The sequence below is a fragment of the Neopsephotus bourkii genome, unplaced genomic scaffold (genome assembly GCF_033783945.1).
Source record: "Neopsephotus bourkii isolate Nb327-2 ecotype Australia unplaced genomic scaffold, CSIRO-AGI_Nbou_v1 NB_246, whole genome shotgun sequence".
Taxonomy (NCBI): domain Eukaryota; kingdom Metazoa; phylum Chordata; class Aves; order Psittaciformes; family Psittacidae; genus Neopsephotus; species Neopsephotus bourkii.
Window position 1 is genome coordinate 2,018,706 of NW_026900756.1, and position 14,858 is coordinate 2,033,563.

The window sequence follows — 14,858 nt, forward strand, 5'->3', positions numbered from 1 at the left end:
AGTAACTTTTCTATCAAAATTGCACTGCCATGACCCTGAAAACTCTCTCCCTTCTCTGAAGTCACAGCTCCAGAAAGGACAGGACTAAATCAGAAGAGAACAAAGGCTCTGGACCTCTAACTTCAGCTTCTCAGAAGCAACAAATGGAAAGCCTCCTGATTCCTCTGGATTAAAAGGCGTGTTGGAATCTTCCTAGACATACAAATTATACATTAAACAGAGGACAGGGTGGGAGCAGGATGGACTAAGAGTTGCGGAGAAAGCTGCAGGGAAACAGAGGCTTAGAATATACTCCCGCTTGAACAGTAAATGCAGTGATTTGTACAGCATAAAAGGGAACATGTTAAATATTAATGGTCTATGTAAAATTTTGTTACAACAGCATGATAACAGCACAGTGAAGGACTCCTTTCTTACTCTCATCTCTCCTTTATTTCTTTGAATACAAGGACAACAGAAATGAAATTGCCTGTTCCAGAAACTGAGCTGGGTTGCCTCTGTTAGTTTGACATACACAGACACAAAGGCATGCCAGCTCCCAGAATGTTCTTCCTCTACTGCACTGATCTACTTCAGTATTTGCTGGAGCATGGAAGAGGTTGGTGAATAACCTTTTTCTGAAAAAAACATTAATTAAGCAATTTTTTCCCAAGTGTCCCCCCCCCCCCCCAGCTGCTCTCCTAATGAAAAAATAGCTACATCGTCCATGTACTGTAAATACCAGTAAGTGCTTCTGCTTTGTTTTGTACAGCACAGGTTCATGCAAATTTTGACATAGTGACAAGGAAGCCTACTCTCTCCAGTGGTATTTTACTATATTAATTTCTACAAATGCTGTGAATTTTATTATATTTTACCATTTAGCTTGCAGAATATTTGAAGAACTCACATATGCTTGCTTAATAGGTCCCCTTAAGAAGAAGAATCTGGGGGACTCTTCCTCTGCCTGGTATTAGCTTAAGCTACAGAACAGATCTGGTACTACCAATACCATTTTTTTTCTAAGCTATCTGGTAATGGGATTTACAGTCAGAAAGCTGTAGCAATACTTCACAAGAGGTTGATGACATATTTGATTCCTTCAGGAATGTTCCCCATCAACAGGTTTGGATTTCAGTGTTGTTACTCCTTCCTTGTTAGCTATATATTGTAAACATGTAGAACATGCTGCAGTTCAGAATCCAGCCAACTATCACTGCATTACAAAATAATTCTGTTGCTCAACCAATATTTTCATGTCCGCCAGCTACAACAAATAGTCTATTTTTAGAGCTGCCAGAAAACTGGAATGTCATTTTCAAATCAAGGCCTAGCTGATGATCTCCATTACATGTGTATAATTGGATGTCATCAGAATCACTCAGGATTTGCAGATTAAACTGCTCAAAATACAGCTTCATCACTATTTGTTTTCTACCATTTCTCTAAAGTCATTATTTTTAGAACCCCTAATTGTGAGGGAAGGTAAGAAGTCAGAGACCTGGCTTCTATTAGAACAGCAGTTAACGGCTTCTTAACTCTTCACTGACCAACCTCCCTGTAGGCTTGTAAAGTTTTGCTGTGGCTGTCCTGGGTTTAGCAGTGGCAGTCATTTTTCTCTTTCTTGGTAGCTGGTGCAGTGCTGTGTTTTGACTTTTGGGCTGGGAACAGAGCTGATAAAAATGATGTTTTGGTTTGTTCAAGGACTTTGTGAGCCTCGTGCTCTTCCAGGAAGGAGGGGAAGCCGGGAGGAAGCAGAGACAGGACACCTGACCCAAACTGACCAAAGAAGTATTCCATACCACAGCACGTCATGCCCAGGATGTAACTGGGAGAGTTACCCAGAAGGGCTAGGAGGGTTGAAGGAGGTATCAGTCGGTGCTTGATCGGGCTGGGGGGGTGAGTTATTGGTTGGCTGGTGATGAGGTGGTGTATTCTCTTCCCTTGTTATTTCCTTTATCGTTATTATTATTGGTGGTAGCAGTAGTGATTTGTATCGTTATTATTATTGGTGGTAGCAGTAGTGATTTGTGTTATACCTTAGTTACTAAACTGTTCTTATCTCAACCCATGGGAGTTGCATTCTTTCTGATTCTCCTCTGTGTCCCTCCAGGAGTAGGGGGAGGGCAAGAAGAAGGGGGGGGGAGATGGTGAACAAGCTGTCTGGCTGGGGTTAAACCACGACAGTGGCAATTGGTAGAAACATCATGACTCAGCTGGTGTGCTGACCAGAACCTTCCCTGCACACTCAGTAGTCCTTTTGATCTTACTCCCTAGCTTTCATTCTGTCATTTATTTTCTCCGCTTCCTCTAATATTAGCCAGGTTTCTAGCAATCAGTTATTTTCCTTGTAGGACTCCTGTGAATTTCTGAAAGCTGATAATCCAGAGAAAAATTCCTTTACTTAGAAGTTCATTTATTACTCTGTTCTGGATTCTTTTCTTCAGTTCATACCTTGAAACAGGACAGCACAAACAGGAAAGAGGCATCTTTTAAATGACTATTGACCCTGAAGTTCGTAATGGGAACAGAGGCTGTAAGATAGAAACAATTCTGGATAAATCTAAAAGAAAGTAGGGGGAGTTAGGAACTAGTAATTCTTGTTCTTTTTTTTTTTCCCTCTCACCTGGCTATACTCCGCTAATCATCATCATGAAGAGCAGTGGAAAAGGAATCACATGAGTGAAGGTCAGACACAGCTATATCCACCAAGCCAGCCCACAGTCTCTTGGGTCAGCAAATAACCAGCAACTGGGGAGAGTTAATTAATGTTTTTGGTGCATGACCATGCTCTTCAGTTTTAATTTGTGACGTGAGCAACCAATGAATTGTAAGTAGAATTTCATTTATCTCTATGCAGCAGATCAATATTCACTTACCATGCAACAACTCCTCATATTTCCAAGGAATAAAAAATCATCAGTCAGCAGCATGCTTATGTTCTTGGAATTTTTCTAGCTAAATTATTCACCTTCTCAAAATGATAAACACTTATTTCTTCAAAATTGTGCTGGTTTTGGCTGGGATAGAGTTAATTTTCTTCACAGTACCTAGTATGGGGCTATAGTTTGGATTTGTGGTGGAAGCAGTGTAGATCACACAGGGATGTATTAGCTACTGCTGAGCAAGTGCTTATACAGAGTCAAGGCCTGTTCTGCTCCTCACTTCATCAGTGAGGAGGCTGGGGGAGAGCAAAAAAAGGTGCGACAGCTGACCCAGGCTGACCCAAGCATTATTCCATTCCATATGATACCTTGCTCAGCAATGACCTAGGGGGAAGAAGGTTGCCCCAGGCCTGCTGCTCAAGACAGGCTGGGCATTAGTCCGTTGGCTGTGAGCAATTGTTTTAATTTGCATCAGGTTTCTTTCTTGGGGTTTATCTCTTTGTCTGTCATTTTCCTTTTCATTACAATTTTTTAATTATTATATTGTATTTCAATTATTAAACTGATTTTATCTCAGCCAGTAAGTTTTGTCACTCTTGCCCTTCCAATTCTCTTGCTCCCATCCTGCAGGGAGGTAGGCAGTGAGCTAGGGGCTGTGTGGTGCTTAGTTGCTGACTGGGGTTAAACCATGACAAGAATGCATTCTAACAACTGCTGGTTTGTGACATTTGCAGTGAACTGAATTTAAATTCAGATCAGGGCTTTAGGAAAATACTCCACAGTGAAAACAAGGGAAGGCTGCAAGAGTATTTTTTTCCCCTGCACTTCAGGTATTGTAACGGCCTCCCATGGAGTACCAGGGGCACTAACTGAACTTAAGATGTAATAAGCAAGAAATTCTCCCCCTCATTTCATATGACAATGAAAGCCAACTCAAAGGTACTGGTAGGAGCAACAGCACCAGAACAGCAGACAGAAGCACCAATTTCACAGCCAAGCAGAAGAGGCTGTGGAGCAGTAAAGTTCATTGATGAGTGTTAGCTGAGGGCAGTTCTGTACGGCAGAGGTGAAAGTTTCAGAAGCACCCTCTTCTAGAGGGTACAAAATCAAACTGTGCATTTTGCATATAATAATCATTGACTAGTGTCATTTTCAACATCACAGGAAATTTAGACTTCACTCATCCCTTATCAGAAATTTTAACTGTACACAGTACTAAAACCCCTAGAATCAGGGATTATCACAAATATCATTTTTAGATTACAGCATTTCAGAGTCAGAAGTATTACTATCTCAGAAGTTTAACTTTGTTTTTCTAAAACATATATCTTCTCTGCTAATATGAGTTCTATTATTAGTTTCACTGCTGAAGAGCATAATACAGAGATGCATAATTCATATTACAAAAAGTCCATAAGGACATGTACCTGCAAACTGCTACGCATATGACCATTAGTGTCAACTTGATTTCAGATGAATACAAGCTCAAACCTGCAGTATGTTCAGAATCACAGCAGAATACGGTTGTGACTCAATGTGCTAGCTAACAAAAGACAATTTGAGAAGACCAGAGGGGAAGGTTCTTGGGAATACAGCAAGATTAAATGATTATCCATGGAACTTAAATATTTTGCACTATCTCGTTATCTTTGTTGAAACACCACAGGTAGATGAATTGCCTTCAGTAAGAACTGGGACTCAGTATGGATTTTGAATGATAAGCAGCACTATGATTCCACACAAAAAGTCTCTAGACAGAGTAATATGACAGACAGTTACAGCTGACTGGCAGAAAAAAAAAGAAATTATGACCATCAGTGAAGTAGAAAGAATATGAAGAATGGAATAAAAAATTATAAGAAAGAAACTGAGTAACACAAGATGTAAACAGGATAAAATGAGAGTCTGATGAGACATAAAGATGAGGTTCATTTAGGAAAAGGCATTTTAGGCAGGAAGTACAGAGCTGGTGCATTTTCATATACACTGGAAGAGGGTCATACAGCTTTGATAGCAGCTTGCAAGTATGCTGCAGTAATCCAGATGGCAACTTATCAGAGCCTGTTTAGGAGTCCTAGTGGAAGAGAACAGAAAACGATAAACAAACTTATACTGCCCAAATTTGAATGTGACACATTTCTCTTTTGATTTAAATGCTGCCAATTTTACCTTATACCAGAGGGAAAACATAAACATAGAGAGTAGAAGACTCCACTGCAGAGAAAAAAAAAAAAAATTAACCCTGGTGATCATGGATTAATCACTAATAATTATTTTTAAAACCAAGCAGCAAATACAAATTGTACATCATCTGTAATTTATGTTAACTGCAGCTCTGCCATGCCTACATCCTCAAAAACAGAAAAAGGGGGATATAACATAAGTTGTTGCTGTAAAACATTAGGCAACATGAATGACTCCACTTTTTCTAAATAAAAATTAAAAAAGCAAGAGAAATGAACACTAAGGACATAAATTCATAAAACATTAAATACCTCACTTAGTTGATTCAGTATGTGACACCCTTTCTTGCTGCAAATCCTATAGCTGCTGCTGTGTAAGTGGTGGAAAAAGAAAGGTAGCAAAGGAATGGGCATTAGTGTAAAATGGCGGGGCTTTGATATAAGTCATGGCATAGATGAGAGACCCTAAAACTATAATGTAGAAGTTTTCAGAAAATTTGGGATTTCAGAGCTAAAAGTGTCAGCCTCAATGAACTTTCTGTGGTTATGTTATATTGGGGAGGGAAGTGGGACATAGTTTAAGTCTTGACATAAGAGTTACTTGGGGAAAATATATGAAAGCTTTTCAGAAAACGTTCAGATCTTTGTTAACCAAAGAACTTAATCTGCCCTAAGAGACTTCTCTGAAGGGCTTCTGTAAGTAAGATACTAGTTTTATCCTTCACTCCTGCTTGCTTGTGGAATAATCACAGCACTAGCAAGTACCCTTGCAGCAAGTTCTAAAGTCTTTCTCTCTCCTGCCTAATGACATCCTGTCCATTTTATTCTCTCAGGACAGGGCTCCTCCAGACAGATCAAGGATCGCAAAGAGCAATCCCCCCACCATTGCTCTAATTACTGTTTCCTCTTTCATTATCTTGATTTTTTCTTGTCAGAACAAAGTTTCCCTGACTGAACCAATTTACCTTGTGTACCAGTCACTTGCTACAGTAACAGAACATAAAAAGAAGCTAGATAATGTGAGATCAAGGTTCTTCTCTCACTTTTCCAAAGAGCTATGGGACAGGCAGAAATGGAGAAACAGCCTTCTATTTCTATGCTTCCCCATGCCTCAGACCATTTTAACAGAGGAATTTGAAGACTACCGCCATATTTTTATCCCTGCATATTCTCTCTTCCACACATTCTCCTTTCCCAGAATTCAAAGTACCAAAAAAGCTTTGTAGTAGTACATATGAACCATTAACAAACTCTAGTAAGAAAGACCCACAGTAATTGCTGAGAATTTTTTCACTTCCCCCCCCCCCAACAAATGTACTTCCTATCTGCTGCCAGCAGTTTCCCCCCCCACTGAGCCAGTGCATTTTCATAATCACGCCAGTAACATTCAGATAGAGATCAAGTGATGCAGCGAGCTCTGTCTCAGCTCTGACTTTCAACTTCACATTTTACTTGGATGTAAGTTTTTCCTCTATTGAGAACTGGTTTTAGAGAACAGCAGAACTATCCCAATTAATTCCACCTGAAAAAAAACATGTTTCATATATTTGTGCCTATAAGGACATCACTTAAACGAGAGGCATTCCAGAGGAACTGGTATCACAGAATTCAGTTCACCTAATTCTGATGCTAGCAAAGACCGTATGTTTATTTAGTGTCATGTTACCAGTCTGACCACCTATTTCATAACAAAGGCCTTTTAATCTTAATTTCAAAGCAAATTTCCAGTCATCATTCTTACCTGTGAAATGTTCATACTGATACATTTTATACAGCTTCATCCCCTCCTTTCTGTCTGAGACAGATTTATGGAGATTAAGAAATAGTTCCCACACTGGCATGACAAACACAACAAGTGTCCATCTTCATGAATAACAGAGGCCCAAGGATGGACACTCCGCTTTCCCCTCCTTCTTTCTGTATGTGTCCACCACTACTGTCAGAGCAGTTTCATCTACACTGGCTAATGGCTTTAAAACACAAACTAAGCATTTTTAGGGGAAAATATTTAACATTTTGAAACACCCAGAAATAAACAGCAGTTATTAGAAAGAATTTTCTGCCTCTCAAATTTTCCTTTGTCTTGCTTTATCCTGAGACCCTTATCAAAAAGGGAGAATTTGGGGTTGGTTACTATGATTACCAAACTAAGGGTACAGATTCTTAGCTTTGGAAGTTATGTCTGGATACCCAGAATCACGGCTCTCATCACCACCTCCAGATATTTTAACAATGACGATTTTGGTGATTCCATGCCGACAGCAAGGAGAAGCAAGACACGACAACCCAATATGAGTGATAAGCAAGCTTCTGTTTTAATCGTGTCGCACATTGCTTATATCCTCAGAGTGTTAATTATGCCTACTAGTCATAACAGCATTGGCTAGTTCTGAACGGTTTCATTTACATTCCCCTCCCATATACGGTCCCTGTTTACAAGGGTCTTCAACCACAGCTCAGCCCCTAGGGACTTTCCCCAGAGCTCAAGGACAGTGTGCCCTTCAGCTTAATCATGTGCATGTGAGGCCTACACTTTGCTTTGCTCGCACAAGGCCTCCAAGGATCCATGGCCTTGCTCCTGGAGCCATTCTGCAACAATTACCCCTTTTTTCTTTTGTGCGAGCAAAACATTGTTGGTCATTCTGCTCACTTGTTTCATTAGACAACCATAAACAAGTCTAACAATTATAACGATTAAAATAATGATACATAAGCGCAATCCTTCAAATAACAGCGTTTTAAGCCAACCTGTAATGCCCCATGAGAACAACCATTTAGTTATCCCCAGGTCATTACTCACTTGCAGTTGTTGGGTAAGCTGAGTCAGGGTTTTCATCTGGGCGTGTATCGAATTAGAATGATCAGAAAGATTCATACAACACATTCCATCAAATTCTTCACATCCATGTCCTTGTGCTAACAACAAAAAGTCTATAGCAGCTCTGTTTTGCAGTGTTGCATGTCTCACAGAGTCAACATCAAACAACAAATCAGAAATTGCCTTCAATGTAGCATTTGTCTGCTTAGCAAGCCAGCAACCTAGCTTGTTTAACTGAGCCAAGGCCCCGCCCGAGGCCACACCTGGGGCGAAAAAAGAAGCTGCTATAATAGTGTCAGGCGACCAAAATTTTACATCAGATCTACAATCAACAGTAAAACTATGTGCAAAGCGTTTCAAGTGCCTTAAATGGTGCTGTCAAAACATATTAAGAATCATTGAGGTGCTGGGGGTCAACAATGTCAGCCTTCCAATGGAGCAAGGTCCCCCTTTTATTTTGGAGGGAATACCAGGCCAGGCTCGATCGCCACAGATCAAAAACACTAAAGTGGGCAACTTCAGGGGGTAATTGGTAGATCGGGAAGTGTGGAGGGAATTATACCTGCAATCAGTCCGGGTAAAACAAACAGACCCTTCAGTCCACTGGAGGATCGTCCACGCAGCGACGCCCCATGGACCTGTCCATTGATTTGCCAGGTCCAAGCCGAGGCTCCCTGTTGTGGTGGGCCGTAGGCTGGCTTGTGGGCCACAGCTCCCGGCCGGCGATGTTGCAGTTGGGGCTGACCACTGGGCAGAGGCTTGAACGGGGGCCGCAATTGTTGTCTGCGCGCGGCAGCCATTCACGCTCCTCTGTCTGTTTCCCAAACGGCTGCAGGCTTCTGATGAAGAAGGAGGGGGGAAAAAACCTCGTGCTCCAAGCACAGGGAGTGCCCCGCGAGCTGGGGGAAACAAGTTGTGATCTTCTCCCGGCTTCAACCGACCGGGGACGTCTGTCCCTGTCCCTAGTTTCTCCGCTGCTACAAGGCAATTTTCAGCCTTATATTTTTTTATACAATTTATTACTTCTCTCCACGGCTTACCAAGTTTCTTTGCCGCTTTATCATCAGTAAGCATTAAGTCAAATAACTCATCACCAAACTTTTGCCACTCTCCTCAAAAACCGTATTAGGATCCACAAAGAATCCCTTAGCCTTCCCTACAGCCACTAGACCTGCTAGCTGCTTTATAGTTTCAGGCTTAATTCCCCGCCTTTCTAAAAAGCGCTGTAATAAATCAAGGGTTACCTCTTGGTCCATTTTCTTCAGCCGGCTTGTTGCCTGTTCCGAATCGTCCTTTTCTGGATTGTCCTGTAACCACGGTCTCCGGATCGTCCGTCAGCGCATTGTCCTCCCGTTGCAGCTCTGGCTCGCCCCAGCGGCGGACTCCTTTCGGGCAGTCCAAGCACCCGGGTCACTCACACCACCGCAGTAGTACTGCCCGCGCCCCCCGGCCGCTGCCGCCGGTGCCGCTCACACTCGCCGTTCCCGGCTTCAGGTCCCGATTATCAGAGTCCTTGTTCGGGCGCCACCTGCCGACGGCGAGGAGAAGCAAGACAAGACAACCCAATATGAGTGATAAGCAAGCTTCTACTTTATTCGTGTCGCACATTGCTTATATCCTCAGAGTGTTAATTATGCCTACTAGTCATAACAGCATTGGCTAGTTCTGAACGGTTTCATTTACATTCCCCTCCCATATATGGTCCCTTTTTACAAGGGTCTTCAACCACAGCTCAGCCCCTAGGGACTTTCCCCAGAGCTCAAGGACAGTGTGCCCTTCAGCTTAATCATGTGCATGTGAGGCCTACACTTTGCTTTGCTCGCACAAGGCCTCCAAGGATCCATGGCCTTGCTCCTGGAGCCATTCTGCAACAGTTCTGGAAGTGCTTATTGACAGTGAAGTGAATGAACAAGCAAGTATCTATAAACAGTTCAATTGACTTCAGAGTGGCTGTTTAATGTTCTACAGCCATGACTAATATGAAAAAAAAACCTGTCAATATCCTCTTTTTCTTCTTTAAGTTGTCATGGAGGTTGAATCTGCCAACACTCACAACCCCAGTTACATGCTCAAGCTTAAGGTAAGATACATCACCTTCTTACCTTATTGCTACTATGTTTGCCTCCATGTCTTACCAAGGGTAGAATTCCAGGTTTCCTTGTAAACTACAATCAAGTAGACCCTATAATACTGTATTCATCCATCTCATGCTGCTTTTATTTGTATGAATACTTATAAAATGCCAGTACACTTAGTGCAAATATATCCCTGAATGAAGAAACATATCAGCTTATGCTTCAAAGCACAGCCTTTGCCCTCTGATTCACAGCCTGCTCTCCATTTGCTATCACGTAACAGCAGAAACTTGGCTTTTAAATCAACTGCTGAAACAATCATGGTCTGATGTGGCAAAGAGAGACTGAAGGAAACAGCTCTCCACCTAGAAATCCAGTCATTTATATTCTGCCTGGGAGGGATCCAATCTAATATCAAAGATGATGCCATAAGGGCAACTTCCCTGGAGCACAGGATTAATGATTTAGAGTATGTCAAGATGGCTTGAAGCAATGGAAATGAAGCCATACCTAAATAAATAAATAAATAAATAAATAAATAAATAAATAGGGAAACAACTAAAATAATTACCTGCAGTAATTAAAAAAAATACAAAAATCCTATGGAGATACACTGCAATAACTGCAGCCTGTTTAAGGGATATTCATTTTTTTTTTTTTTTAAGACATAGTTAAATTTTCCTAAAATCTCACCTGAATATTTTATTTCCCCCGATCACTGAAGCATAGAATACCAAAGCGTCTACTAATACCCATGAAAAAAAAGACCAAGAATAAGTCAATCTTCTCTGAAGGCAGCAGCAGCTCCTGCTAGGAGCAGGTAAAAACGGTTTTTTACATTCAAATGGAGATTGAAGGTTGGATGTCATCTTTACTGACATTCATCCTTATCATTGTCACCAGCATTAAAATACAAGAATCCTCATAGTCTCTCAAGTATTTATCTATGAAATCACAGTGAAGGTGTCTGGTGATATAAAGATTAAACTTCTCTAAACTTAATACTTCAGACCCAACAAGTACAACTAACTGGAAGTTCAAGTGTGTTTGTATGTTATTTTGAGGGGGGAGGGGGGGTTAATTATTATTCCAGAATAATTTTGGCATTTATCTCACTGCAAGTGCCAGATGGGCATCTATTTTTTTTTTTTTTTTTTTTTTTGCAGCTACAAATAAAGCAGTATGCAGAAATTAACAAACTATTTTGGGTACAAAAGCCACTAAATGACAATTGTAGAATACAATTGTGCTGATTCTGAGGTTAATTTTAAGGCATGTTTTTCTGTCTGTCTGTCTAGAAGGGTTGAAAGTTCCAAGAAAAAATATTTGCCCTTTGCAAACAGGGTTAAGATTAAATTAACCCTGTCTTCTGAGCCAAAGCTGGGGAATATTAGGAAACAGTCCTGCTCAGACACACAGCAACTGAGAGGAAACCTGGATTAGAATAATTACAATTCAGAGCACATTTGAAGAGACAGGAAAGATCCTGTTGCAATTTTGCTTCCAGACAAGATCCCGTTAACATTTCTCAGTGTTCTATTTCTCCATCTAAAAAGGGTATTTAAAAATAGCGTTCAGATATTTTTGCCAGAAATAATAAAATCTTCCTCCCTAAATGTGGATTCAGGAGCATCAGTTCCCTGGAGTAGAAACACAGGACTGATAATGGAAGAAAAAGCATTAGCTGTCTTTAACCATCAATTCAGTGCTTAAAGCATATCAGGATGTGGAAAGACTCATCCTGACTTTTCCTGTTTTCTTAAGAGATATGATTCTCCCTCTTATTAAAGCATCAAGTGCTACCATATTAAGCAATGGATCTTGTAATCTCTTCCAAACACTGGCCATGTTCTGCTGTTAATAAATGAAAAATAGTAGAGTAAAATAAGAAACTAAGCCACAAAAACCTTTCTTGACCATCTTGACAACACACATCCTTAAACAACAAATATTTTTGCTTGCTTTCTATTCAAAATGAAACAAATGAAATCTTATCACCCCCAAATATGCAGCCACCCCACAGTTAAGATGCCCCCAGAAAACACAGTGGATCAAACTAACTGGGAGAGAAATTCAGCGTTACCATTTCTCCATTTATTCCAAACTTAGCAGCCAAATTGAGATTAAGAGATCCATTAATTTTTTTTCCCAAAACCAGAACACAGTCCTCCTTTCCTGTTTTGTGTATCCTGCTTAATAAAATGTTATAGGGTAGACAATTTACCCACTAAGTCAAGAACCATCAAACACTTCGAGAATATATTTTGAACTATTGTAATAACATGTAATTGATTCCTTAAGCAGCAGGAAGAATATGCCATATATGTTGTTCATGCCACAACCAGAGGAATGCAAAGTGGCTAAACTGCTTCTTTGGAAGGCAAAGAGAAGAGCAAGTAAGGTTTATAACAGCTGTATTTGATGATTACATACATGCAATGTATTATTTATATGTATGTATCAACTTTTTTAAAAACTTTTGTAACATAACTTTAAAATAAATTTGGCTGAGAAGATTTAGAAAACCATAGTAATGTTATAAAACAGGTGATAGCCATGCTTCTGTTAGCCTCATTCTAGCTGCATTACTTTCCCCTTACAAACTGCACCTGATAAGTTAATTAAAACAATGCAGTTAGTTTCCAGGATCATTAATATAACCATGTTAAAGTTCTTTTTCATGAGTTGTGTAGGTTTACATTCACAATTGAAAAAGATTTGGCAATTTTGCCAAATTAGTTCTATCATCCTTTCACAGGAATCTTGGATATTTTTGCTTTGCCAAAGAAGTATTTTCATCTCTATAATTAGATCTATACAAAAGTCTTGTTTTAGGATTTAGGAACACGCTATGTTATGATATGTAGCAAGCTACTTACTTATGCTTCTTTTGCAGTCTCTGTTATCTCAGCATCTTATCCCTCTGGTACAGCAGAGTACTCTTGTGCCCACCCTGTGGCCAAGGACTAAAACACAGGAAAGGTTCAAGGGAGCTTCTAGTAGTAAAATCAAGGCCTGAACCCATGGTCTCTGAAAAGTGAAAAAGAAACAATATTTCATAAAATATGAATAAATGTCCAATATACACCTATATCTAATAAAGTCTGAAAAAATTATCAGAGAACTTCTAATACATACCAAAACCCTGTTGGCAGGGCTTACTGACTCTTTCTGACCAACACCACAAGCTGGATCATGTGACACAAATAAGAAAGCAAGAGCTGAGCTTATAGGTACTGGGAACCAATGCCAGATGCTGAATAGATTAGTTCTGTGTTGTTAGGGGGAATGAATATGACTGCAATGGACAAGGCATAAGAAAATAGAAGTCAAAATGACAACAGAACAATCAAGCAGATGTATACTTGCTACCATGGCAACAAGTCAACATATTCTGGAAAGCACATATGCTAGAAAGAGCCTCTGAGAAAGCATAGGAGAAAAGAAACTGCAACCAAATTAGGAGTTTGGCTACACTAGACTTGAAAAGAAGTCCTATTCCATGTCTGTTAGCAAGATGATGACATGCACACCACACGGCTTTATATTAACTGGTAGCTACGTTCTTCAGGAACATCCACAGAACAGGAAAGTCTTGTTCAAGTTTGGCAGTTGTCATGGTTTAAGCCCAGTCAGACAGCTCGTGCACTCACTCCATTCTGGAAGCAGTTGAAGCCCACGTCCCCTCCCGTCCCGTCCCCGTTCCCCCCCCCCCCGCGAGGGGCTCCCCCCTTCCCTGCTCCCGGAGGGACGGGGAGGAGAATCGAAAGAATGCAACTCCCACAGGTTGAGACAAGAACAGTCCAGCAACCAGTGTACAACACAAATCACCACTGCTACCATCAACGACAATGATAAGAGAAAATAACAAGAGAAGAGAATACAATACCACCTGCTGAAAAATGAGTTTGACCCAGAAGACCCTGTGTCCTTCCAGGTAACCCCCAGTTATGACGTGCTGTGGAATGGAATACCTCTTTGGCTAGCTTGGGTCAGTTGTCCTGTCTCTGCTTCCTCCCAGCTTCCCCTCCTCCCTGGCAGAGCATAAGCCTCACAAAGTCCTTGGTCAGGGTAAACATTACTTAGCAACAACTGAAAACATTGGTGTTACCAACACTGTTCCCAGGCTTAAAGTCAAAACACAACGCTGCACCAGCCACCAAGCAGGAGAAAAATTGACTGCTATTGCTAAAACCAGGACAGCAATAAAGGCATTTTATGAATAAAGATGGCAAAGGAAGTTTGAACTATCAATTAAGAAAACTATCAATTAGGAAAGATCGCTCAAAAGTTGTTGTTGTATCTCATTTGACAAAAATCTCTCCTTGGGTCTTCTGATTGTTCTGGACCCAGGTGGTTTTAGAAAAGAGATAGTGCAAAAGATGAAAAGAGCAGTGGTTTAAATTATTTCTACAATGAATGGTTTCTGTGGACATATTAATCTGATTTGCTTACTTATGTCAGGAGAAGAAGTAGTTACAAATTGCATGTTTGGTACAACACTACAAATTAATTGAATGAGACAAGGAATAGTACAAGGTAAAATAAAAAACATTGAAAAAGCCAAGTAACAAACAGAATAAAATGTTTTAATCCACAGGCTTTCCAGGAAGCCAGGAAAAAAGGGTCAAACTCCCATTGTTAGCGTAAGGACTGACACATAACCACCGGAATGGTTATATGAGGTGCTTTATTGCAGCGCTGGGAAACCAGGGGCACGCGCCCAAATCTGGCTTCGACCTCGTCACATCGCGTTCGCAATTTGTACACTGAAGGTTACATAACTAATACAGGTTGCATCATTCACTAATACATATGCATTAAGGATTGCCACATCAGTCTATTATGACATCAGCCTCTTCTGCGCTTGCGCAGCCCCCCTCTGGTGGTCATCCTGATGAAGTAAGGAGTCTTCCTC